A 13,381-nucleotide genomic window follows, 5' to 3' on the forward strand; every position below is an offset into this window, starting at 1 on the left:
GACAGACATGCAGGATATTTTATGTAAGCAATCTTCTATCCTGGATTGTAAATTCCAAAGAGATGTTTATTCTTCTGAAATAAAATTTAAGTGCTCATTTATTAGGCAATAGCATATAAAACTTGATATCTCAATTTTAGCACATATTAGAGATAGAAGGATAAATGTCTATCTATCTCCTTTTGACATGACAAGACATTGGAATCAGAAATCTTGACTTCTCATTTCTGTATTCTACCACTGCAGCAATTACTTTGGCTCATTCAGTACTTAGTTTTGGTTGAGATGGGAGTTTTCACTGAATATTAATTATAATTCTGGTTCTACACAATACTCAATTCACATCATGGATATGACAAGACATGTTGGTTTCTCTTTGTTACTCTAAGGATTGAATTGAAAACTGGAACTAGGAGGAAAAAAGTGGGAAGGCTGGAAGAAAACAAGAGAAAGTTGAGAAGGATTAACTTATATTCCATTTGTTTATGATATCATAATACCATTTAATATTTGCATTATTAATTTATTAATAACATGGATTTACAAAATGTCTCCTGTGGGCTGAGTACTATAGTAGATCCTGAAGATGTAAACAAAATAGAAAATTGAGTTCAATTGTCCACCCTGAGGAAATAATGATGTTTTTTAATTTGAACTAGATCCATAAAAATGAAGACTTTATTTGAGCCTTGGTGGAAAAGTTATAAAGCCATTATTTAGAACTTAAAATATATATATAATATATAGTATATACAGAGAGAGCAGAGTATATATATATATATATATATATATATATATATATATATATATATGGTTGACCTTGTAAATTGCTATAATAAAATGCCCAAATACATTTTGATATATGTCACCAGTTTTTTTTTCTCAGTATAGTATATTTCTATACTTTCTAATATTTCATATTTAAATATTTTAATCAATAGGGTAAAATGGATTTTTTCCTATATTTCTATTCTTTTGGATTGGCACTACAATATTTTGAAAACGTTAAAATCTAAAACATCTTAAAGTAGTCTCTCTTAGATGTCAGTAATAACAGAGAAAGTGGCTTGGATGTGATATCATTGCTGCTGAGAAGACCATTAACATATAAAATCAAAGTAACATATACTTTATGAATAATAAATAAGTACTCATGGGGTGCCAAATTCAATCTTAAAAATAAAGTCATGGATGCAAGTACTGTAATTGAAATTCTTACAATCTATCTATGTGCATTCATAAAAAGGGTGCATACTTCTTTTGCCCTATCCAACCCACCCTTGTAAGTAGAGGCAATGAATATATCAATTGTAGGGCTTAACAACTGGGGTTTAGTAAAACATTCTTGATTAATTTTTACTGAGATTTCCAAAATAAAATGAGAAAGAAATCACCTCCTTTATTATATCAGAGAGGGAAAAGGGATCTTGATGATATTTGACTATATCCAACTGATCAAATGACACTCCAGCCAACTCGAGAAATGGGTTCTTTGTGTAAAATGAATTTCCTTCCTGAAAATGAGGAGTATTCAAGACTCTCAGAAATTGCAGAAGTCCAGCCTCTTTACACTACTAGCAAAAAAAAAAAGTGAAAAAATCACAGCAATAGTTAAAACAACAATAATCAACTACAAAAAAATAAAAGTCTGTATGGAGATGACAAGGAACAGAGAACATTTTGAAAAACTAGAAGCTGTAGTGAAAAAATATCATACAAGAAACTACAAGAAATATTACTTTAGAGGTTATTATTAACTTCAAGTAGATGGCACAGTCATGTTTTATGAAGGGAACAATATATTTGGATTATTTTTGTTTTATAGGCCATTTTAATTTCTACTATATTATATAAATAGTAATAAATTAGGTACCATGCTCTTCAATGGCTTTGATTCATTTTTGATTCTCTGTTGTTTATTTTTAATATTCTATGTAGTTATTAGTAGACAATATTATAACTCAATTTCATAACTTATAATTGCAAGACTGCATTCTAAACGTTTATCAGCCAAATGTAAGCAAGAGCAGAGGGAAGAGATAATGTTCAATCTTTAATGGACTAGTTTTGATTTTCCAAATAATTTTCAAAGCTTCTAAAAAGAAATGCATTGACTTAGTTTCTCTTCTTTAATAACTCTCAAGTTCAGATATTATTACATATTCCACACCCTACCAAATGCTGGGAGTGATGGGCAGTGTGGAGGAGATAGGAGTTGAAAAATATGGCACCTGTCCTCAGAGAGGTTGAAAAAAATATAAACTGGAAGAAAAGACAAGCACCTCTATATACAATAAAAACACAAAATAAGATAGAATATAAAATAAAAAGTTAATAAAATAAAAAGTTAATTGTTTGGCAGAGAGTATAGATATTTTGTGACTTTCATGATAGTTGAAATTGCTATGGAATAGGAATTATTCTAATAAGCAATAGATGTTGAGGAGACATTCTTTGAAAGCCAGTGTAGAATTCCTGCTAATTCTTTAGTGTGGACATTTAAGTAAAAACTTCTTAGAGGGGAAATCTGAGGTAAATTCCTTCTTATTTTATTCTATTTTTTTCTATTCTATTCTATTTTATTCTATTGTTTTGGGATTAATAGAAAATGAGAGGGGACCCAACTTTGGACTTTCATATACCTCTTCATATTTCAAATGCCAGTAGGTTTGCTTTGTTCTCCATACTCCTGGTCCAAGATCAGGTTACCCTTAGGAATTCATATAACACGCTTTATCCCTGGTAGCTACCAAGGCCTTAACTTAAGTTGGCTTCCACAAGAAACAGAATTTAAGGTGGCAATTTGCATCCACAAACTTTACTGGGGACGACTATATGGGTACTTCTCTTTCATTAGAGTGAGAGAGGTAGGATTAGGCAGAGGGAGAAATTGAACTGTGATGACCTTGCAACAAAGGTCTCAGATCACCTCATTGGAGCCCTGTTGATTGTGGTCCCTTCAGAAGAGTCCCACCTTGGGGAAAGAAGTCCAGGTATTTGAATCTTACATTCATCATTCAGTGGATGAGGGCTGTCCCACAGATGCAATGTAAAATTGAAGGAAGTTTGTTCTGATGGAGTGTTCTGTAGAGAATCTAAATTTGAGTAATCAGCTGCTAACAGTTCTAGCAACTGGAGGAATAAGTACAGCAGTGCTGAAGGGGAGATCTGGCTAAAATATGGATGGAATACTGAAATCTGCATTAAGGACATCAATCCATTTGCATCATTTATAGATGGTACTTTCTAGATTGTAACCCTTTGAGAGAGGAAAGACGTAACTGTCTTGCTCTCCATCATCCTGCCAGAGCTTAGAGCTCTAATTGTCACATAGTGTATGCTCACTAAATATTTCTTGAAATAAATAACTAAATTAATTAATAAACAAATGACTACTGACAATATAGTATTTGCAGGCTGCTAGCTTCCAAGGTGGAAATGAGGATTTCCATAAGACTGAGTTTGCAATCAAAATAAATAATTGAGCTTTTATGTATTAGCTAATGCACTATATAATTATGAATCACATTCCTTTGTTGAGTAACTAATATAGGCCCTCCATTGAATAAGTTAAGAAGGTGTAAGACAAGATCAGGCAGCAAATGCTAAGAGGTAAATCCAAAACACTTTTAAAAACAAAGCAAAACAAAACCAAAAAGACAACAACAATAAAAAAATACAGAGATGTCTCTTTTTACTTCTCAAAATAGTGTATGTTTCTTTAAATACTGTTTTTTCTATATATTAAGACATTTGCATCAATTTAATTTCTGTCACATTTAAATGTCAAATAATAGTAAATGGATGAAGCCATGAAAAATACAAAGAAAACTTAACACACATCCACGTGTTAATCTGAAAGCAAGCTAGACAATGGAGATTTAATGTGGGTTAGCACATATACCTACACATCAATGCCCTTACCCTAAATAAGGAGTCCAGAAGAAAATACACTATAATTTAAATGTAGTGTACAAATTTTGATGCAAAATATAAAATTGCCAGCCTGCTATCATGACATATACCTTTATCAACAAGAAGAAGAATCAAACAAAGAGAAATACGACTCTGAATGGAGACAATAGATCTGTGAAAACAGCCATCCAATAATTCCAATTACTAGCTCAAACAAGAAGAAAAATGAAGGGGAGGTTTTAGCTTTCCCATTAAGAAACCAGTTAGAGTTCCATTTTGTGCCAGAACAGTTCTGCCAAAGAGAACTTTCAGTTCCAACTTGCTCTGTCAGTCCTCCCCATAGAAACAATTTTGGCTTATACATGCAAACCAAGTGACAATGAAAGTTACTTTCCAGCGACCTTGTCTTTGAGATGGTAGTGACACATTGCAGAATTTAAAAAGTTGCATTGAGGTCTGTAATGCTATTATAACCCACTGGGAGCCAATCCAATCTGGGTAAGATATTTCCTATCCTGTGCTCTCAGAGTGATGCATACAGCTAATTGTAAATATCTCATATAGAACAGCCACCTGCTTCCCTCAGTTACATCATTCACAGTTAATTTATATTCAGGTGGCACACACATCATTTTCTCTTAATTTCTGCATAACAGTTCATTTTCTTTGGTTAGAATCAGCATTTCTCTCCAAGCATTTTGTATAAGTACAGCTTTACCACACAAACCTATACAAAAGCCCCAGAATCCATGACAGATCTATGAAAAGGAACACAAACAATAACAGAGAAGAAAAACTTCCCAATGAAGAAGGATTTTTTTAAAAAAAATCTAGATTCCTGATTTGAACACAAGGCTATCCCTTTAAAACAGAAATGCCACCAGTTCATTATGTATTCTTTCAGCATCCTAGTTGTGAAGGGGGGGGTGAAGGGAGAACACAGCTTTAAATTCTTCAGAGCTGTCCTGGTTGGTTTATCTGCTGTGATTTACTGTTGTGATTGTTGAGTAGCTGACCACTGATTTTAACACTAGTGTATAGAGGAGACAGATTGACATGGGTTTCATTAAAATTCAAGAAACTCAAATCCACAGAGAGCATGACTAACTTCCTTATACATGACAGGAATCCCCACAGATGGTTCTTCACCCTTGCTAAAGGAATTAAGTCTACCAAAAGAATCCCTGTCTATAAGCAGCCAATTCCCCAAATCTACAGGCTCATCTGCACAGATATTCTTTATACTGTCATTCTTAAGTACCTTAGGGTAGCTCTGAAAGACAGGGGGCCAGGAGGGAGCAGCCGCTTCTGCCTTCACTACCCCTCAAACATGCTGGTGGCATGGGGATGATGGGATTATAAAGTAAACATAATAAAACACAAGACCAGGGCATCCGGTGGACACAGTCTATTTGCTGACTCTTCCTTGCCTAGGAAGAACTAAAGATGAAATTCTTATTACAATTACACAGACTCCCTGCATCAAATTGGCAGTTATTAAACTATTAGACAAATGCACAAATGAGTATTATATTTGGTTCTTAGTCCAATTAACTTCCTTTCTTTTTTTTTTTCTTTCTCTGCTCTCTGGCATTATGCTCTTAAATTCCACATTTCGTCTTCAAATATTTAAGTTGTCAAGGAAAAAATAAACTAGCCATCACACATTCATTATATTGTGTCAAATAGGACATGAAGGAGACAGCTTTCTCTTTTTCCTGTCCTCTGCTCTTGTCAATCACAAGCACAGTAATTAAATGGGGATGAGGATGCTTTCGAATTAAGAACAAAGGGGGAAGCATTTAATAGGAGGAAGAGAAAAGTAATTAAAATAAATAAATAAAGGCTCTGGCTGTGTCTATTGTCCTTAGATGAGCTGTGGTTCTACCAGCTCCCCCCACATCTCACTCCCTAATCAAGTTTCTACTGAGAAAACAAGGCAGACAGTATGCATTATATACAACCCTTGGTAGATGCTGGGAGTTCAGTATAATATTAAATACTTGAATATGTTAATGATGTGCATTACATTTTTCTCATTTTCCAGATTGGACATGATCAGGAAAAGCTGAAAGACATATACATATAGCACCCATACACTTGTCAACAGAAAGACATTCCATCATCATCACGCAGGTTTTCTTGGATTAGGAATATCTCCCACACCTACATAAGGTAAAACACAATTCCTCATTCCACCAGCTGCATTCGAATTATGTCTCTTTCACTGTCAATCAGGTTATAATGGCAAATAGACAAAGGGATTCATCAGTTTTCTGCCAAATTTTGAATTATCATCACCATATCCCTAAGACAATGAAACTTCACTGGCAGGTTTGTTCCGTGAACTTCTTGTGGAACATTCTTTCCATATTTGGGTATTCCTGGAAAAGAGGGAATATATAATTCTGTTTTAAAGAAAGTAGTTGTGAGGGTTATTCACTGATGGAACCCTGGTTTGGAGGATTATGTTAGAGTCTCCACTATTTAATTGCGTTCATTCGTGTGTGTGTATATATGCACAGCAATATATATAAAAATTTCCCTTTGTTCTAACTTCAACATTACATTTCAGTTTTTTTCATATATTTGTATATAATCTCATGTACACATGAAGATGTTTATTAAAATACATAATTTTTAATAAAAATAATTTGTATTCTAAGGTTTTGAAGTAATTACTTACATACACTCACACACTTGTCAGACTGAGAACCTGTAAATGCTGTTACAGTCTTTTCTTTTTAGAAAATAATTATAAACAAAGTGTTATATCTTATTTCCATTTATTTGAGAATACAGTATCACATGATAAGTAGCCCTGACAAAGGGAAAACTTACATTTAAAAATACTGTAAAACATGACATTTAATTAATAAAAAGACTTTCTTCCATGAAATAAGTGCTAGAAAGACTTATGAGAATTAAATAACAGAAATCTTGCCTAAATATTTGCCTAAGTACATCAAATTTACATACCAATCAATGCAAAAATGTTTTCTACTACAACAAAATACAGCACAATCTCTAAGCAATAATGCATATAGGGAACTATCTTACAGAACAGTCAGCCAAACCTAAAACTATAGCTAACAGAACTTTTCATTCCTATGACACTATAATAATGCCAATTAGGAGATTGGGGATGGGGCCCAATTTTGAATTGACTTTCTATGCTGTAGTTATGGTACTTTCATGCTTATTTATCTGGGTAGTTATTTCCCCTGACAACCATAAAATGAGTTTTTTACATAATTTTATGAGAATCATGTTATTACAATGAATTAGTTACTCCAAAATTCCAAGTGGATATCTTGCAGCTTTATTACAAGGCTTTGTGTCAGAATTCTGGCTAGCCCAGGACTCTAGAAGAAATGGTATTTATATAGATAAATTTGCAAACCTGTCTTTATCGAGCTCAATACTAACTCCAAATTTCTCTCACTCCTAAAAGCAGACCAAGTTTGAAGTCAGCAAAAATTATGGTGAAATTTTGGTTCTTTTCACATGAAGCCCTATAATTTCCAGGAAAAAAAAGGAAATGATCACGTAAAGACATCTGTGACTAGAGTGGTTATCCCCCTAGCTTAGGGTATATTTAGAAACAACAAGAACCTGATCATCTTGAGAGTTTCTTGACTCTGCCTTAAAGGACAAAAAAAAAAAAAAAAAAAAGAATCATCTTGAGTTTTGAGCTGGACTTCACCCCTGCTGCATTAAGTATATCTCTAGAACTGGAAAGGCAGATTTGTCCACAACTGCAGTAAATGTGTCAGGTACCTGCTACAAATTTCCATCAGTTCAAAATCTAGAATCATTTCTCACAAAGGAGAAGCATATGACGGGATACAAGTCACAATCAAGGGGGTTGAATGAAGCATTTAAGAGCATGACCAGAACCCTGATATTCTGCTTAAAGGAAAATTCTCACTGGCTTAATGTACCACAGATATATTCATTTCTAAGCTGAGCACAAAAATGCTGAACACAGAAGTTAAACAAAAAATTACAGTTGATTTTCATTATTCCTGGTACTTTTGTCCCATAAAGGTACTGCAAACGATGAATTAGCAAATACTAAACCATATGTGGTTAGGTTTCTGTGAGCCTCTGGTCACAATATTTTCATCAATAAATCAAAACATAAGTTTGTTTTGTGTGTATGTGTGTGTAGGGATAATTTTTTAATAAATATTGTTAATTCATTAACATTGAATTCACAGACAACTGCACTAAAACTGATGCCTAAATGAAGCTTATCTGACACATATATTTTCTCTGCAAGGCAGGCACATCACAACCTTCTCACACTTCAGAACTCTAGACAACACTTCAGTTCTACACTTAGATGCTGCTTTAAACAGAGAAATCACAAACAAAAGAGACAAAAATGTAAAAAAAAAATGTGGCACTAAATACACCGTGAAAAAGACACTTGTTTAAAACATGAGAGCTGAATAAGAAAGCAAAGCCTTGCTTTGTTCACCCTCACCTGGGGATGTACTGATGAATGACCCACATTTTTTGTCATTCTGTGCATGCCCACAAATGACCACAAACATGCAGCAAATACTGGTTTGGGGGTTAGAAACAAATTTTACTGAGTAGGTGAATTCATGAACACAGAATCTTCAAATACAGAATCCATAAATAATCAGGATTGACTGTATGTTCACCAACCTTGACCTCAACCCAGCCTCTATCTAGATTCCCACTTAACCTTGGACTTTGCGCAAGTGGGTCATCTCATAATTAACAAACATAATAAACAAAAGAATTCTCTCACACAGTCTCTGTCTCAGTCATGCAGCTCCCAATAGCCTCAAATCTCATTTTCATTTATTTGTGTCTACACCTCCCAAAGCAAACAATGCTTTCCTGGCCTCTCATCAGGCAACACCACAGCATAGCTTTTGCAATAACAGCTTTATTGTGGTCCCGTTGTCAATGAGGGAAGATAAATAAGCTGGAGTCTGGGACCTCCAGTGAATCATTTTCTCTTTTAGAACTAGATCTGGTTAAAGTATTAGTGAATTGAAGTAGAGGAAATGTAGGAGTGCTGGCTTTTGTGGCTACACGTGCTTGGGGTGTAGTTCTGGTGCAATGAAACCCAGGCCAGGTTGCCAGCTATTGTCTTTGGGAGCACAAGGAACTCAGTGACTGGTTAGACCATAGTTTCATGCTCTGTATTCTAACATGATTTCATTCAAATATGGAGAATGTAAATAGACCCAATTTGGGGGAACTGAGGAAGACTAAGGTAGGAGAAAGAAGGAAGATTCTGACTTTCAGGACCTCATTATTGTATGTGAACAAAATTAAATGAATATGATCAATGAGGGGTTTCTTATAGTCTCTTATTTCCTATGGCTACTTCTTAAATCTTAACTCACCCATGAAATCAAATGCATATTGGAGAAATTTTATGATCTTATACCATTAGACCATTTTGGGAAATTTCCAGATTCACAAAAGGCTCCAAAGAAGGAAATATATTTTCTATTTTCTACTCCAGGTCTTTTATAGGAGTGCTTTGTGGGTGATCACTCATTATATATACCATGAGAAGCCCAGTTCCTCTAATGTTAAATGTCCACTTCAAAGGAAATTGTGTACTTTATGATCAGTCTTCCTCCCCACCCTTCAGCTATAGCCTGCTCAGGTGACTCTCAGGTATTGATGAGGAACTAACTTTCCAGAGGGCTTCTACCATCTACTGTATTTTAGCAACTCTCATATATACCAAAGCAAGGAGGATCTATCTCAATTATCTGGTATGATAAAGTATGTAGGTTCTATTTAATAACATAGGAACAAACAAAGAATTATCAGGGTTCCTAATGTAGGTTAACCTTGAGGACATTGTTACTGATTGAAGATAATATATTATGCCAGAAGCTCTCATAGGGAGTTACAGGGTGAACATAAACCACACATTTAGACAGGGAAAAATTAAAATACTCTAAGGATAACTAATTTATGGGAACGATCTTCAGGCTAATAGGCATTATTTGAACATTTCTTGTGAGACTCTTTTCTCCCAGAACATAGTATTCACAACTTTAAAATAAAGATCAAATCTCTTAGTTTTGAGGACAAAACTGTTATATCCCCATGACTTCATGACAAAACAAAACAGTGGCTATTGTGTTTCCTTCTCTCTTCTTTTTTAATCACTTGCTTTCAAAAGTGGAGCAAGTGTCAGGAAGAAAATATTCAGTCATTATTTAAAAAAAATAGTTTGGCCTCTTCTGACCTCTTCCCAAATAATGATAAAATTGACTTGCTTTAACCTGTCCTAAAAGAACTGTGCAATCAATTGTTCTACATAGAATGTCCTTTGTTTTTAGATGACAGTAATGTCCTTGGGATGTAGGATGAGATCACAGGAACTTAGAGAGTCTTTCCCTTTTTTTAGAGGCTAATGTTTAGAGGGGGTAGTGACAGAAGTGGGAAAAAGGAAATAGAAATAAACTGTTTGTGAGTCCATTAGATATGAAGTATGGTTGAAGCAAGAGACATGAAGGAATAGATGCAACAACAGACAGGCCTTGGAATTAAGTGCTGGTATATTTCAGGGTATTCCATTACATACATAGAAGTACCACAAACCAAAAGATTTCACTGAAAACAACTCTTCCCCATATGAATCTTTATATAAATTAGATGCAAACAATATGCAGTTAAACTATGTATTAAATAGAATATGTCAAATAGCAGACCAAAGCCTGAGTTTTCTTGTAACAAAGCAGTTTAATTTGAGTGTGCTTTATTTGATATTCTCTATTTGTTATCCTCTCCATTGTTACTGTATTCCTGTATGATTGTACCACCATTCTCTTTTCCATTGACTGACTACTGTGCCCGTCTGTACACTTGAAGCATTTGTACTTAAAAACCATGGATTAACACTATAAGGCAGGTAGATAGGAGTCAGAATTAATCTTTACAAAAGCATATAATAAAGTAAGAATACATTTTCCTCTCTGGTGTCCATCTTCTACCATTATGTTAAAAATTCTAGAAAATATGTTTGGATAATTCTTAATCAAATGATTTACAAAGGTCAAAGTAATGATACTGTTCAAGTAATATTATCCAGAGTCATGATTTCTGATGAGTAGGATACATTGGTGCAGAGGAAAAGCAGAATAACAAAACTTCACAGTACTCAGTTTTTAAGACCAAAGTTTAATTAAGAAAGAGAAATCACATCATCTGGAGAAACTTAAGAACAAAAGAGTTCCTAAGCTCCAATATGAGTTTTTCTGGATTTGTTTTTCGGTTACTTTACAATTCTTGCTGTTTTATTTTCAGTAGTAGTTGGGGTTGGGGCCACATTATAGCATTTTGGATGGATGAGTTTTACAAAGTGCTAAGCAATAAAACATCTGTTATAAAACATGTGCTATAGCTTTGGGGTATGGACTGAAACTAGTCAGTATTATTTTGAAGTTAGAGAATGAATGGCCAAAAAATGAGCACAACCTGTTTTATTATTATTATTTTCATTTGAAAGGACCATTTTGATCCAAATAATTTATTTTTTCCTGTAAATTGAACCTTTCACAAATACATTACCATTGTTGTTCAACATATGTTTTTAATATTCTATAGAATAGAAAAAAATATATGCATTATACTCTAATGTTTCTAGCATTTCACTGTTTGAGCTCATTCTTGGAGATTGTAAGAAGAAGTGACAACATTTATTTTTTCATTATAAAGCATGGGTTTTTTGTTTGTTTGTTTGTTTGTTTTGCAGTATGCGAGCCTCTCACTGTTGTGGCCTCTCTGTTGCAGAGCACAGGCTCTGGACGTGCAGGCTCAGCGGCCATGGCTCATGGGTCTAGCCACTTTGTGGCATGTGGGATCTTCCCGGACCGGGACACGAACCCATGTCCCCTGCATCGGCAGGCGGACTCAACCACTGCACCACCAGGGAAGCCCTAAAGCATGTTTTTATTTACTAATAATTATTGAACATACACTGCATATACCAAATTGGTCTGGGTGACTTGGTGAAATAAAATTATTTGAATGTATTATCAATATTCCAAAGAATTTATAAATTATGTGGTAAGAAAAGTCAAGTCTTCCTTTTTCATATAAAGTAAATACAATTTTTAAAAAGTGTTCAGAAGACCCTTGGATCCAAGGATACTTTATCTAATTAGAGAGGAATAAGTAAAACATACAAAGCAGTAGAATAATGCAGCAACTATTAATAAATGTAAAAACTAACTTATCATGAGCATAAATCATAGCAAAAAAAAAAGAAAGAAAGAAAAAATGCCTGTATCAGTCAGGCTAGGCTATATTATGCAGATATCTATATATCTATACTTTTCTATATATCTTTCTATCTCTATCTCTCTCAGTAACTTTCAACTAAAAAGTTCATTTCTTACTCTACCAGTATTCACTGAGGGACTAAGCAATTCTCAAAGGCGGATGTCTTTCTTGTGATGGGTCTACATTCTAGGTTGTTTCAGTCTTGTGGAATCTTCATGTTAACATAAGTTTCCAGATTTAGGGAAGAAAACATAGATAATAGCACACTGCCTCTGACATGCTTTTATCCAGAAATGACACATGTCATTTTTGTTCATATTCATTTATTCAAGGAATTATGTAGCCATTACTAAAGCCAAGTAAAGATACACTGGGAAGAAGAGGAGACCTAGAATTTTGTTAATCACAAGTTGTGTCCACCACACCATTTTACTATGGTTTGGCAAATTTTATTCTCACATTATTATTGGATTATGATATTATCCAATATACTAATTTAAAATCAATGCTAGTAATATTAACTATCAATTACATAATGTTGATCTAAGCAATTTGCATATGCCATTTAAATGAACAATTGTTAACAATGTGGTAAAATAGGTGTAGAATAAAATTTGCTCAAGCAAACCCCCAAAATTTTGGGAAAATGTTTTTAAAGCTGTGTGTTTAACTGTATTCCTGAACCTGCTGGAAAATAAAATTAATTATTTGAAAACATGTTGACTGAAAATAATGTACAACATAAAATTGAGAATTGTGTTTTATTTGGACTTACTGAGGACTTAAACCCAGGAGACAGCCTCTCAAATAGTTCTTAGGGACTGTTCTGAAGAGCTAGGAGAGGAGCCAGTATATATAGGAGTTTTTTTTTTTGGGGGGGGAAGGTATTCAAACATCAGAAGTTTACCACTAATTAAAGAAAAAAACACATCTCAAGTTAATGAATTTGCTATGTATGGAAGATGCAAGAATCTCGGATTCCTTTGATATGCACCTTAACTATCTAGGACCAGTATCCTGTTTTTCTCCATTCTGAGTCCCCTCCGGGGTGCACCTTTGTGGATGGCTGAAGTGGTTGATGGCTTTACCATCCTTTGTTTACTGATTTGACAGGTGACATTTTTGTCCACAATTAAAACAGAGAATAGTTATCATTGGAGTGAAAACAAGT

The sequence above is a fragment of the Mesoplodon mirus genome, assembly GCF_964341445.2.
Source record: "Mesoplodon mirus genome assembly, chromosome: 13".
Lineage (NCBI taxonomy): Eukaryota > Metazoa > Chordata > Mammalia > Artiodactyla > Ziphiidae > Mesoplodon > Mesoplodon mirus.